Source organism: Asparagus officinalis, chromosome 1, assembly GCF_001876935.1.
Source record: "Asparagus officinalis chromosome 1, Aspof.V1, whole genome shotgun sequence".
Lineage (NCBI taxonomy): Eukaryota > Viridiplantae > Streptophyta > Magnoliopsida > Asparagales > Asparagaceae > Asparagus > Asparagus officinalis.
Window position 1 is genome coordinate 81,874,316 of NC_033794.1, and position 14,262 is coordinate 81,888,577.

A 14,262-nucleotide genomic window follows, 5' to 3' on the forward strand; every position below is an offset into this window, starting at 1 on the left:
ATGTTTGAGAGTTCATCAAGAGTTTTGAGGTGAGTTTCATCTACTCCAATCCCATCCCCATTTTTAATTGATTTAATTGAGTTTTATTTGGTTTTTATTTGGCCTTAAAACCTAGTTTAAGTATAACTATTGTTCTTTTAAGATATATGATACAAAGATTCAATCTTTAATATTTAAAAAGGCATAAACGAATTTTTTGATTTAGATTTATGATTTAAAATAAATTTATCATGAGTTAACAATGAGATTTATAAATTAATTTAGTACAGAGAAGTGTGTGGTGAGAGACGGGGTCGAATCCAAGAGGAGTGGCGTCGGTTGACGTGCCTAGGGAGAGGTTGTAACCGAGCACTTGAGGAGGAGGACACGGGCTAGGACCAACACTTAGGTGTGAGGTGTGATTGCATAGTGCTTGTATTGTGAGGTGTAAACGTTGTTCGGGTGAACGTAGAAAACCCGGTTGTGATAGTGGAGATCTCCTCGAGGTGAGGAGCGGGGACGTAGGTCGTGGGGACCGAACTCCGTAATCATATTGCTTGTTTGTGATTGCATTGGCGCACTTACTTTTATGTTCATATCTTATATCGCCTTTGTATATTGCTTGTTGATTATATTGCCCACTATCTTGTTTATGTTTATATCACCCTTAGTTTCATATCCTTGCATATAACTCATAATATACCTCATTGCTAGGATATATCCCTTGTTCAATTTCATACTTGCTAGAATAACTTATTAATTAATTTTTAATTGTATTTAATCGGATTAAATTAGCATAAGACCCTAATCCCCCCCCCCCCCTCTAGAGTCTAACAATTGGTATCAGAGCTTGGTGCTCTTTGATTTAAGGTCTAATCGCCTTGAGTTAAAGATCCAAGTTAGCTTATTGTGCTAATCTATTTTTGAGCTTTATTTGATTGCATTTGCATCTTGCTTGCATATTTTTACAAATTATGAATATGAATGATGCATCTTGTTTAGGCTATGATTCTAGTGTTGCTCCTAGATTAGACAATTCCCCTTATGCCCAATGGTGTGTTAGATTTAAACTATTTGTTAGATCTAAACATTTTGATTTATGGGAAATTATAGATGATGCTTATATTGTGCCCATTTTGGAGAAATCCAAGTGGAATAAAAATGATCATCGCATGTTTACTATGAACAACATTTTGTTAGAATATTTGTTAAATGCTTTTAACTCATCTATGTCTAACAAGTTTGTTCATTTTGATAGTGCTTACACCTTATGGATATTTATAGAAGCACATCAAGGAGACTTGGAGGCGATCCGACAAGCTTTGGAGGATCCCGCTTCAAGTTCATGTGGAGCATCATGCACACGGCCACTAGGCGATAGCCCTAGTGAGGTTTGCAAGTTCGAATCTATTAATGACTTACCTAATGATGAACTTGCTTGTGCTAGTGAAAAATTATTACATGCCTTTAACAAGTTGCAAAATGATTTCATTAATTTACAAAGCAAGCATGTAGAACTTAAATCCGATCATGAGAAGCTAGCTTCCAATTTTGATATCATTTCTCAAGAAAATATTGCTCTTAAAGAAAATAATGATATGTTAAAATTGGAAAATGAGAAATTATCATCATCCTTTTCTAGCTTATCTCATGCTAAGATTGATGCCATGTTAGAAGTAGAGAACATAAAAAATAACACTGCTTCATTTATAAATGACTATTTATGTTCTACTTCTAAAAATGCATATGTGCCTAAGAATGAAGACTTGAATCTTATGAACAAAAGTATAATGGTATTTCATCTTTAGATTCAACTTTGAAAATATGCATTAATAACCATAAGAAGCTTATGGACATGTGTGCCAAGACCAAATCAAAATCATCCACTCATTATGCACACATGTATAGCAAAACTTACAAGTGTTCTATATGCGGCCGTCAAGGTCATTTAGCTAAGTTTTGCTATGATGCACACAAACATAAGAATTCTAATGCTCCTTGTGCATTGCACCCATTATTCATCATAAGCATGCTCATGTGTATAGATGTGATCATTGTGGTCGTCTTGGTCATTTGGCCAAATATTGTTTTGATTTAAAAATTAAATCTCATTTGCCAAATGCTTCTAGTAGGCCACATGTTTTTAGATGTGATGTTTGTGGTAGATATGGCCACTTAGGAAAGTTTTGTTTTGATAATGTTTCACATTTGCAAAATAATTCTAAAAGATAATCTTTATTTGTAAATGTTCCACGTGCACCTTTTAATGGTCAACATAGGCAAATGCTTCCTTTCCATTGTACATATTGCAATCGGAAGGGTCATTTGAGTAATTATTGCTATGACCGATCTCGTGCACTATATATGTCCAAGAGGGTTCATAACCCTAGGACTTTGAGCTTTAATGATAGGGGTCATGTCCCTAAATCTTTTGGTACCAAGAGTTCTTGGGTACCAAAACAAACTTGATTTTTAAACCAAGAATTTTTAGTATTCTTATTTTTTTCTTTGTCTTGGTTTTGAACTTTTATGAAAACAATTCCTTTTATTGGTTAAAATCTTTTGTTTTCATGATTATTTGATTTGCTTTCATGAGAGGACTACGTTTATATAACCCTCCGGATTTATTGGGTGTTTATTCCCAAATCATGTTTACCGGATGCTAAAATATTCATATGGGTTAATACTAGCTCAAGAGCTAGATAGAGTTGCCTCTCTTGATTTTTGAAAATCAATGATGATTTGGTTTCATGATTTAAACTTTGATTTATGATTTCAATTGGTTGATTTGTTTTCATTTCAAAACTTTTTACATGAATCTCATGTTCCTCTTCTTTTGATTTCATAAATCTATTCTTTTATATGGTTTTTATATTTTTTTGTGCTAATGAGACACTTCTTTCATATTAACATATTTATATGTGTTCTCATTGTCCTTTTGTATGTGAGTGGTGTTTAGCATATTTTTCATCTATGCTTGCTCACATATGTTTGCCATGATCTTCATTTCACATATTCTATATGGCATTTTGATAGGGGGAGCAATCCCTATATCTTTTTATGTTTGATACTCACCCGTGCTTATTGATAGGGGGAGCTTTCGCTCTCTTATTCTTTTGTCCCCTTTTTGATGTTGTCAAAGGGGGAGAAATATTGTGAGTATATTCTTTCTTGTTTATATGCATGATATATTATACATTGTATGTTCATTTCCTTTCATGCATATATCCTTTTTGTAAATTGTTTGTCATCATCAAAAAGGGGGAGATTGTTGGCCTTCTTGTTTTGATGATGTTTAACAAACAATTTACCACTAATGTTGTTTGTCTAGTATTTGTGTTTTCGTATTTATTATAGACAAACAACGTAGTTGGAGGATGGATGGAATAGAGCTTCAACGATCATATCCAAAGGAGGTTGGCGGAATGTCGGTGAAGCCTTGCTATTCAAAGTTCAAGATCCAAGTTCAAGCTTCATCCGCGAGATTACCAAGTCAAGCTTATTGAAGATCAAGATCATTGCTTGGGTAATTTAGTTTAGGAATTTATATTATGTGTGTTAGTACTTTAAGCTCAATCATATACACACATACACGTTTTGGTTTTTGTATATATATAGTTATATATATACATATATGTTTTGGTTTGATAGTTTTCAAGTTTTACTATGAAACAAATGAATAGAATTGGAAAATACTATTTTGTTTCATGTTTATATGCCTATATATGATTTCACCTTTAACAAGCTTATATTTAATGAAATCATATTTAGTGTTTTGAATATATTGCATAGAATATGCAAATTTATGAAAATATTGTATTTCTAGATTATAGACTTCATAACAACATGTTATATCTTTTATCAAGTCTATACAATCATTTCATAAGGTTTCAAAATGTTGTTTAAGTCAAAATATCAAAATATCAATTTTCAGGTTTTCATGTTTTGGACTATTTTGTAAAATGATGATATTTTTCATTTGGGAAGTCCTTTTTCGGTTTTCCCCGCGAACAATCTGGCGACCACAGTGGGAGCCGACGATCTCGCCAACGAGATCGATGCGTCGCAGCCGCGGATTGCAATCCCGGTCGTGGAGGAGGTCGAGTATGAGTTCGACCAGCAGAAGTATGAGGAGTATGTGTCCTCGTCCGGATCTACCTCCCCCCGCAAGTCCAAGAAGTCCAAGTTCTCTTCCAACAGAAAGGTGCGTTGGTACGAAGAAGTTGAAGCTACTAACGACGACCTCATCCTGATTGACGCCAAAGTTGCGTCGGGTGAGGCTCCACCAACCTCCAACCATTCCACCGACCTCCAACCAGGTCAGCCCAGCTCCCGCCAACGCCTCCATTGTTCAGGGCGTTGTGACTCTCTCAAAGAGAGCCCGACAGAGGCGTCGTCAACGCCTTGCGCGGCAACTCGCTAAGGCGATGGAGTCTACGGACGGATTCCGCTACCACGCGGGGTTGAAGAACAGAAGAGGCAAACAGCCTCAACTACCAATGAATGGCGACTCTTCCAAGCCGCCAAAGAAAGAATGGGTCCGCGTCAAACGGAACCGTTCGACGCTTGAGGAGCGTATCCGCAAGCGCCGCGCGATGTCAGCGCAGGCACGGGCTCAAGCTCAGGAAGCCCGTAGAAGACTGCAAAAGGAGGAGGCGAAGAAGCCACCACCAACCCGCCAAGTCTGGAAGCCGAAGTCTGAAGTAGCGACTCAGACCAAAAAGCAACCAGTGCAACCTTCTAAGCAAGGTCAAACTCCGGCGAATCAACCAAAGTCGCCGTTAATTCCTATGACCACTCCGGGAGATCACGCGGAATCATCCCGAAGGAAGAAGCCAGTTTTGGAGCGCCTCGGTCCACTTCCCAAAGAACGAGGCAAAGCTCCAGTTCAAGAATGGTTGGGGCCAATGAAGAAGTCCCAAACAATTCAGCATGCTGGGGGTCACCGCAACCCTCAACATTTGGAGAAAATCATGGCGCCCAAGCGCACAACTTTGCGCATCGAAGTGCAGGAACCCGCTGAAGATTCACACCCACAAAGGCGCGTTTCGAGGCGGGTAACCTTTGAAAGCCCAAAGAAGGCAATCCAACCTCAGATGGAAACATTATCATCTGATAGTGATAGTGTTATACCTGAGAAGGCGTGCCCGCACATGATAGGTTACTCCGACTGTCAAAATGACGAGTTGTATTATCGTGCTGGGAATACGAACAGAACCAGGAAGAGGAGTCCTCGAGAACAGGAAATTCAATGTCCCTGTTCCAAACTCATTCGGGCGGTATTGTCTGAATGCAATTGCATTAAGGCGGTCCCCGAAAGAGTTTTAGTTTTTGAAAGACTCAGCATGGAGGCGCCAAAGCCAAGGACTAGACGTTTCCGAAGAAGAAGAACAATGGTCGAAGACGGTGAACGTTCAAGGGTCACTGCCAACATGACCAGCAAGGGGACATCGGCACAGGATGATTTCGAGTCAATTCTGAGAGCCTCCCGGCCTAGAACCCGTCTGCAGTCCGGAACCATCGAGCGAGCAACCTATGGTAGGGTTCGGACAAGACGCCCTTCAGAAGATGAAGAATCTGATGCTGGCTCCGCAGTTGCATCAGATAATACGGTATTCAGCGAGGGACAACCCCGCGAGGCGCTTATGATAGGTGCGGAGCAAATCGCCAAGATGATTGAAGACGCTTTGGCTAAGCAACAGGAAACTTTCAGGTTCGAGATGCAGATGACCATGCAGAACATGAGAGAAATGCATGACCAACAAATCCAAGCATTGACGAACCAACAAGGAGAGCCAAGTCGTCGTAACCCGGTTAATCTGGAAGACGAGGATACGAATAAAGCTCATAATACCAATAATCCTCCCGTCAATGCAGGGGGTAGTAACGAGAATGCCAATGAAGACACAGGCGAAAGTCTGAAAATCAAGAACCTCGAGAGCAAAATCAACACATTGATCTCCGCTCAAGAGACGAAGAAAACAGGCATTCCTTGCCCATACCCAAGAGAATGGGAATCGATCCCATATCCGGCGAAGTTTAATCTAATTAACTTCACGCCGTTTAATGGGATGGGTTCACCTACCCAGCATTTGATTTACTTCAAATCGCATTTGGGAGTCATCTCTGGTAATGAGCCTCTGATGGTGCGGTCATTCGTCGGCACTCTTCGTGGAGCCACCTTCGATTGGTATCGCCGCCTCAAGCCAGGCAGCGTGAACAGCTGGGATGACATGGAGACTAAGTTCCTGGCCAACTTCTTCGACGACGACACCGAGATATCTATCGGATCGTTGCTCGATGAGAAGCAGAAGGACGGAGAGTTAGTCGATACCTTCGTCAAAAGGTTCCGGAACAAGGCGATGAATTGCCGGGACCCGATCACCAATGAATTCATCCTCCAGACATGCCACAACAACCTTTCGCTGGACGTGTTGGAAGCAATGGGCACAGCACCGTCCAAAACGTGGCAGGATCTGAAAGTTCGAGGAGAGCAAGCCGAACGATTCCTCAGGAGGAAGAAGGCGGAGAGGGGTCAACCGGCCACAAATCCTCCGAAACAGAACTTCAACCAAAAAGGAAAAGGTAAAGCTCACGCTAATGCAGTTGATGCTAACCAAACTTTTCAATTGCAACCTCAGCAACAACAGCAGCAACGAGCGCCACAACAATCCCAGCCGCATTGGCAGCAACGGCCTCAGAAACAAAAGTCTTCGGAGCCGAGGTTTCCCAAAGTCTACTCCTTCAAAGACGATGAAGTTCCCGGCATCTTCAAATACTTATTGGAAAACAACAAAATTCAGCTGCCAGCGATCGTGGATCAAGAAGGAGCCAGCAAAGTGACGGATCCAAAGTACTGCGCGTACCACAGAGCGGTCCACCATCCTACGAGATCATGCTACCACCTCAAGGACAAGATCCAGGCGTTAATCGACGTAGGGGTCATAACCCCGAAACCAGCCAAGAATGTGGGGGCCAACGCAGTGTCAATCAGTTTTGGGTCGGTGCCTACAACTTGGTTCGAGCCAAAACGCGTCACCAAAGTCGGGATGAAGACGGTGAATGACGACCCACACGGACAGCGCCAAAAGGGACTTGTGCCGCACACAGCCCCAAATGGCGAAATCCTTTGGGTTCACCCCGATCTGATTGGAGATGAACAATGGGCTGGATCGTCATCCAAGAAGAAGTCCAAAGGAAAGGCTTGCTGCGGAGCCTCTGCCATCCCAGGGAAAGATGACGAAAGAATCCCCACCTTCCCGCTCTCCGAAGAAGAACAAGAAGTCTTCACCACCAGAAGTGGAAATGAGTACCACTATAATTATCCGCCACCTATCGAGCAGGGGGTGAATAAACGGGGACCAGCCAAAACTCTCACGGAGATGGGAGTGATTGCAAGTCCCACACCGGGTAAAGAAGCTCTACGACAACCGGTGAATAAACCAAAAGAGAAGAATCCCCAAGAGGTACAGAATCCGAAGCAGTCTCGTTTCAGTCGTCCAATTGGAAGAGACAAACCGGAAAGCTCGAAGACTCCGCATAGCTTCGACATTATGGCGCAATTAGCTAACATTCCAGCACGGATAACGCTGTATGAGTTGCTACGATTATCCAAAGAAACCAGGGAGGCCCTACAAGAAGCTTTGGCCAATGCAGAGGTATTTCTGACTCAAGTCAAGCCGGAGCCTGAACAGCCAGAACCGCTGAGTCAACAGTGCAACATAGCGACTAAGAACCTTCCCTGCATTACTTTCACCAAAGAAGATATGCAGACGAAGAATTCGAACCACGATCGGCCGTTATATTTCGTCGGATACATTGGCTCCAGCCAAGTCAACCGAATCCAAGTGGATCCGGGTTCTGCTGTGAGTATTATGCCGCTTCGATTGATGCATTTCCTCGGCATTCCAGTAAGCAAGTTGGCGTCCACGGGCACTGTTATCTATGGATTCAACACTAGTGGGTCAAGACCCTTGGGTAAGATCCGGGTGAAGTGCCAGATGGGAGATCTGAAGACAGAAGTCACGTGTTATGTGATCGATGCGGAGACTTCGTACAACTTACTATTGGGTCGGCCTTGGATCCATAGTAATGTGATAATTCCCTCTACTCTCCATCAGTGTTTGAAGTATGTCGACACTGACAATGAGGTTAGGACGGTGGTCGCGGATAAGCAACCATTCAAGGGGTATGAGAATTATTTCACCGATTCTCTCCTTTATGGTAACGAATCCGATACTGAACCATCGGCCCAGGGCACAGACAGCGGAGAAGAAGCTGATTCTGAAGCCGGATTCGATTACAATGGCGGTTTTGTTTTAAATGACATTGTACCCTTTGTAATCAATCTTGACGATGAACAATCGTCAGATGGAGGTTGTAACTGGCAACTTGCCGATATTGCAATAAAAGATGATTTAGAGTACTCCTTGTCTCTTGATGATGTGATAAAAGAGCTGTACGACAATCCTGAGTTGTATATGCCGATCCGATCATCCTATGTAACGAAGGAACACCTCCAGCATTCTTTCGGAACAACCATGGTCATCCCGAACAAAGTAAGAGGTGCTAAAGAAGTGATTTACGGTAAAGGAAAAAGCTCTCCGTTACCAGATCATTTCCTAAGTGAAGACGAAGATGATGACAAACCTGGTCGACATCTATCCAAGTATAGTCCAGAAGCGCGCAAGCTCATGGAAAAGCAGGGCTACGATTTCACACTCGGAGAAGGTTTATACTTCGATCGAGGTCCTCGTAATCCAGCCAAAGCAGTATATGTACCAAAAGGGAAACCTGAGGATTATTATAAATATGGGCGAGGCTTAGGTTATGTTTCATCAGATGACGAATGTGGTTGGCAAATCATCGATCAAATTGCTAACAAAGCCAAGAAAGGATACTCTCCCGATGCTTCAGAGTGGGACTCCGATACAAGTCTGGGAGAAGTTTTCAAAACCCTAATGTCAAGACACAAGTTTGGGAGAAATGTTCAAAACCTTAATGTCAAACATGACTACAGCTGATCCATCTACGTTGGAGGATGACGATCAAATGCCAACGTGGGAAGACCCATGGGTTCATCACCTAAACATGCAATACGGTGATAGGTTCGAACAGAGAGAACCACCAACCGAAGATGAAGTAGTCCAAATTAATATGGGCAATGAGGCCAATCCAAAGCCCATATTCATCAGCGGTAGTCTTCCTCCAGATGAGAAGGAGGAATTAATTGCCCTAATCAGAGAATACATTGATGTCTTCGCCTGGAACTACGAAGATATGCCAGGACTCGAGGCTCGACCCCAATGGGGCAATGCATCGCCTTGATATCAAGCCGGATGCCAAACCAGTCAAGCAACAACAAAGACGGTTTCGTCCGCAGATCATGGAATCTATTGAGGCAGAGGTTAAGAAGTTGATCGATTCGGGATTTATCTGAGAAGAACAACATCCAGACTGGTTAGCCAACATCGTTCCCATCATGAAGAAGAATGGTAAAATCAGGATTTGCATCGACTTCAGGAACTTGAATGAAGCATGTCCGAAAGACGATTTCCCTCTCCCAATCACGGATGTCATTATCGACAATACATGTGGATTTGAGAGGATGTCCTTCATGGATGGATTTTCGGGATATAACCAAATCAAGATGCATCCAGAGGATGAGAAGCATACAGCGTTTAGAACACCCCTCGGTTTCTTCTGCTATACGGTGATGCCTTTCGGTCTGAAGAATGCCGGTGCCACATACCAGCGAGCGATGACCAAGATTTTCCAAGAACATCTCAGGAAAACAGTCGAATGCTACGTTGATGATTTGGTTGTGAAAAGCCGCAATAAATAAGATCATATCAAGGACCTGAAGACGATGTTCGATCTCATGAGGAGTCATCAACTGAAAATGAACCCCACTAAATCATTCCTTGGAATGTCCAGCGGAAAATTCCTTGGATTCGTCGTCACCACTAAAGGTATACATATCGATCCCGATAAGGTGAAGGCGATACATGAATTGCAACCCCCGAGGAATCTGAGAGAACTCAGAGGATTGCAAGGGCGTTTAGCTTATATCCGGCGTTTCATCTCAAATCTTTCTGGGAAGTGCCAACCGTTCTCTAAGCTGAACAAGAAAGGGGTATCATTATGCCTGCCAAAAGGCACTCGAGGATATCAAGACATATCTGACAAATCCTCCTGTTCTCGTTGCACCAAAATCAGGTAAACCGTTCTTGATTTACATCAAGGCGATGAACCATTCGATAAGTGCTTTGTTAGCACAAGACGATGATAATGGTCACGAACAGGCAGTTTATTATTTAAGTCGGACTTTGGTAGGTGCTGAGTCTTGATATCCGATGATTGAGAAGGAATGTCTCGCGTTGGTGTTTGCAGTGCAAAAGATGCGGCATTACTTAGTTGGACAAACAATTTACGTTATCTCCAACGTTAATCCCGTATGAGTATTTATGACGCAACCGGGTTCGATGAATTGGCGGTTGGCAAAATGGGCCATCCTCTTGTCCCAGTATGATTTGCACTTCAAACAGCAAAAGTCGGTCAAAGGACAAGCGATTTGTGATCTTTTGGCGGCGAACCCGACCGCAGATGCGGCAGAAGTATATGATGACTTGCCGGATGAAACCCACGAGGTTAACACTACATCGCACCAGCAAGTATGGCAATTATATTTTGATGGTGCTTCAAGAGCAGTTAATAGGGTAATAACCCCGGGATGTCCCACCGTCTCCTCTGGAGTTGGAGTCATCTTAATCTCCCCGGGAAAGCACGTGATGCCTCGGGCTTATTCATTGACTAGTCCGTGCTCCAATTGAATATATCCCTCGTCTCCAGAACGCTTATGCAGATGCACTGGCGGCACTAGCAGTATCACTGGCACAGCCTCCCGAAACTGAACTGTTAGTCACAGTACGGACGCATCAACTCTGTGTACCCATATACAGTAGGGATATTGAAGAGGAAGATGACGGAAACGTAAACGCCAAGGAGGTGAATTCAATTCAAATTGGGTCGGAGTCCCGAGATTGGCGTTTTCCCATCATTGACTACGTCCAGTATGGTATTCTGCCAGAGGATGTAAAAGAAAGAGAATCAATCCGCCGAAGAGCGCCAATATTCTTCTATAATATCGAGACCCATACGTTATACCGTAGAGGGTACGATGGTCTTTTACTCCGATGCCTTTCGTACAGAGAATCAAAGGAAGTTCTTAAGGAAGCACACGAAGGAGAATGTGGTGCGCATCAACCCGGTCCTAAACTGTATGATCGCATCAGAAGAATGGGATACTACAGGCCCACAATGGTTCATGACGCGATCGAGTACGCCCGAGAGTGTCATGCTTGCCAAATACATGCAAATTATATGCAGCAACCGCCAGAGCAGTTGCATACGTCAACCACTTCGTGGCCGTTCGAGACTTGGGGTATGGACATAGTCGGTCCTATTTTTCCCCCTTCAGTCAAAGGTGATCGATTCATCCTCGCGATCACAGATTACTTTTTAAAGTGGGCTGAAGCAATTCCACTTAGAGAAGTGAAGACGAACAACGTCATCAATTTCATTAAGCACCATGTTATATACCGACACGGCGTGCCAAGACGGATTATTCATGACAATGGTCCACAGTTCATAAGCAATGCTTTCGTCAGGTTCTGTGACAAGTTCAAGATCGAAGATGTTTCGTCGACAGCTTATTATCCCGCCACGAATGGATTAGCGGAGGCGTTTAACAAGACGATCATTAAGATCCTGTCCAAGCTCGTGAAGACCAATAAACGAGACTGGGATGATAAACTCGGTGAAGCACTCTGGGCTTATCGCACCACCATACGCACGCCCACAGGTGCCACCCCGTATTCACTGGTGTACGGATGCGAAGCAATTGAGTTTTATCAGGCCAGGATGTCTATGGCTTTTAACAAAAGAGTCCGACAGAGAAGCTTCAAGGAAGGAGACCTGGTCCTCGCTGCTCGCCGACCAATAATCCTCACTTCCAAGAAGAAAGGTAAATTCGAACCCAAATGGGAAGGACCGTTTGTAATAGACACAGTCTATTCAAACGGCGCATATCGCCTAATTACCCAAGAAGGCTCCCGGCAATTAATGCCAATAAATGGGAAGTTCCTGAAAAAGTACTATCCCTAGTACATTCAGGATAACTCATTTACCGGGAAGTTCCTTGAAGAATATTACACTTAATATTCTAGAGGATAACCCAAAATCATTATTTCCACCACCAAAATCCCTCACTGATCAGTTTCAATTGACAGTGAGTCCACCAAAAGTATCCATCTGGCCCTCTTGACTATTTCCATAGACAAGAGGTCCCCTTTCATTTCAGAGTCCCCTTTCGATAAACGAAAGAACTCCCTTCTCTTTCTCTTTGGTCAAGCCTTCCCATGGTTATAGCCAAAGTTGAAATTCCACTTCGATAAACGAAGAACCCATTTTCAGTTTAGATAACCCATCCTATAAAAGGCAAGTTTATCTAAATTTTCCAGATTCTCGGAGTGGACACCCCACTTCTAGTTTCTTCTTCGCTGGAAATAGAATATAAAATTCTTCCTTTCCAGAATCAGGGAATAGAATATAAAATTCTTCCTTCCTTGTCTGTTGGGTTCGCCTTCACCCTAAAAGAAGACCGGGAAATAGAATATAAAATTCTTCCTTTCCCGCACCAACCTTTTCTAAGAATCTATCAATCTAGGATTCATCCTAGGAAGTTTATCCCGAATCCTAAGCAGGGATAAGTCTGCGCCTAACACGCGCTGCCGGTTTAGTCTTTTTCCGCACAAAAAGACACCAGAGTTCGATTCTGGGGTATTCTATCCTGAAACCTAAGCAAGGATAAGTCTGCGCTTAACCCGCGCTGCCGGTTAGTTCCTAACCGTTAAAAAGAACACTCGTCCGCATATTCAACATTGCGGCAGGTTGTTATTAATAACACCAAAATCCATGCCTTACACGCATGGGGAATGTCATCCTGAATCCTAAGAAAGGATATGCCGACGCCTAACACGCGTCGCCGGTTTAGTCTTTCGCCGTAGAAAAAGACACCAGAAGACCAGTCTGGGGTATTTTATCCCGAAACCTAAGTCATGCTAGCCCGGTTCAAACGGTAGTCGGTAAAGGCTAACCAAATCCGTTGAAGGCTGGGGGTTAGCCAAAAACCCTAAAGTCAACACCTAACACGCGTCGCCGGGTAGTCTATTCCCGTGAGAAAGACGAAGTCTACGTATTCAATATCGTAGCACTAAGAGCGTTAACTCTATTAGCACAACGCTACATGCGGGACGGATTTCGACAATCTGCATGCTAGCCCGACTCAAACGGTAGTCGGTAAAGGCTAATCAAACCCGTTGAAGGCTGAGGGTTTGCCAAAAATCCTATGAGTATTATGGTCAATCATTTCAAACGGAATGAGGAATCATAATAAAGATAAAGATATAAAAAAAAACAGTTCCTTTAAGAGAATCAAATGTCAAAGTTTTCAGCAAATAGGATCATACATCAAGCCCATGGCTAAGAACCTGCTGATTAAACTCAGACAGCTTCTCATCATAAGCTCGCCTAAGCTCCTCCTGTAGCTCAGCTCTGACGGACTCTTCGTTCGCGGCTAAAGTCCTCACAGCAACCTCCTCTGTCTCAGCCAGTGTCTGCTTCAAGGACTTCAGCTCATCAGATAAAGCAGCATGTGCTTGCTGATTCTGCATCTTTGTGTCTTCCTTCTCACGGAGTTCTCGTCGGAGCTGATCTATCTGAGAATCAAGCTCCTCAAGGGAAGATGATCTAGTGGCAAGATCAGCCTCAACTCGATCTATGCGGCCCCGCTGCACCTGAATCTCGAGCTCGGCAACCATCCGAGTACTGCGCCATGTCTGTAAGCGAGCATCCAACTCGGCAGCAACGAATGAAGAGGCACATGCATCCCGGAGCTCATGAAACATCTGAAGCTCACGCTCTAAGCGATCAAGGTCATCAACCATAGCCGTCGCCAGATCCGGATATCCTATGTCCCTTATCAAATTTATCTTGGAATCAAGGTAGGGTTTAAACTGGCAAAGAGAAAGTCTGTCGTGGAGGAGTTTGCCAATTATAACAGTCAGGGAGGAGAAATAAGAGCGGACTTCTACGTTGATGATGATCTTCTCAGGATCATTCCCCGATAACAACTCCTTAATGAGGACATGAAGTTGAGAAGGAAGCCCTACACAAAGAAGAGGAATTCGTCAAAAGCCTCAATAAGGAAATGAATGGCTTTGC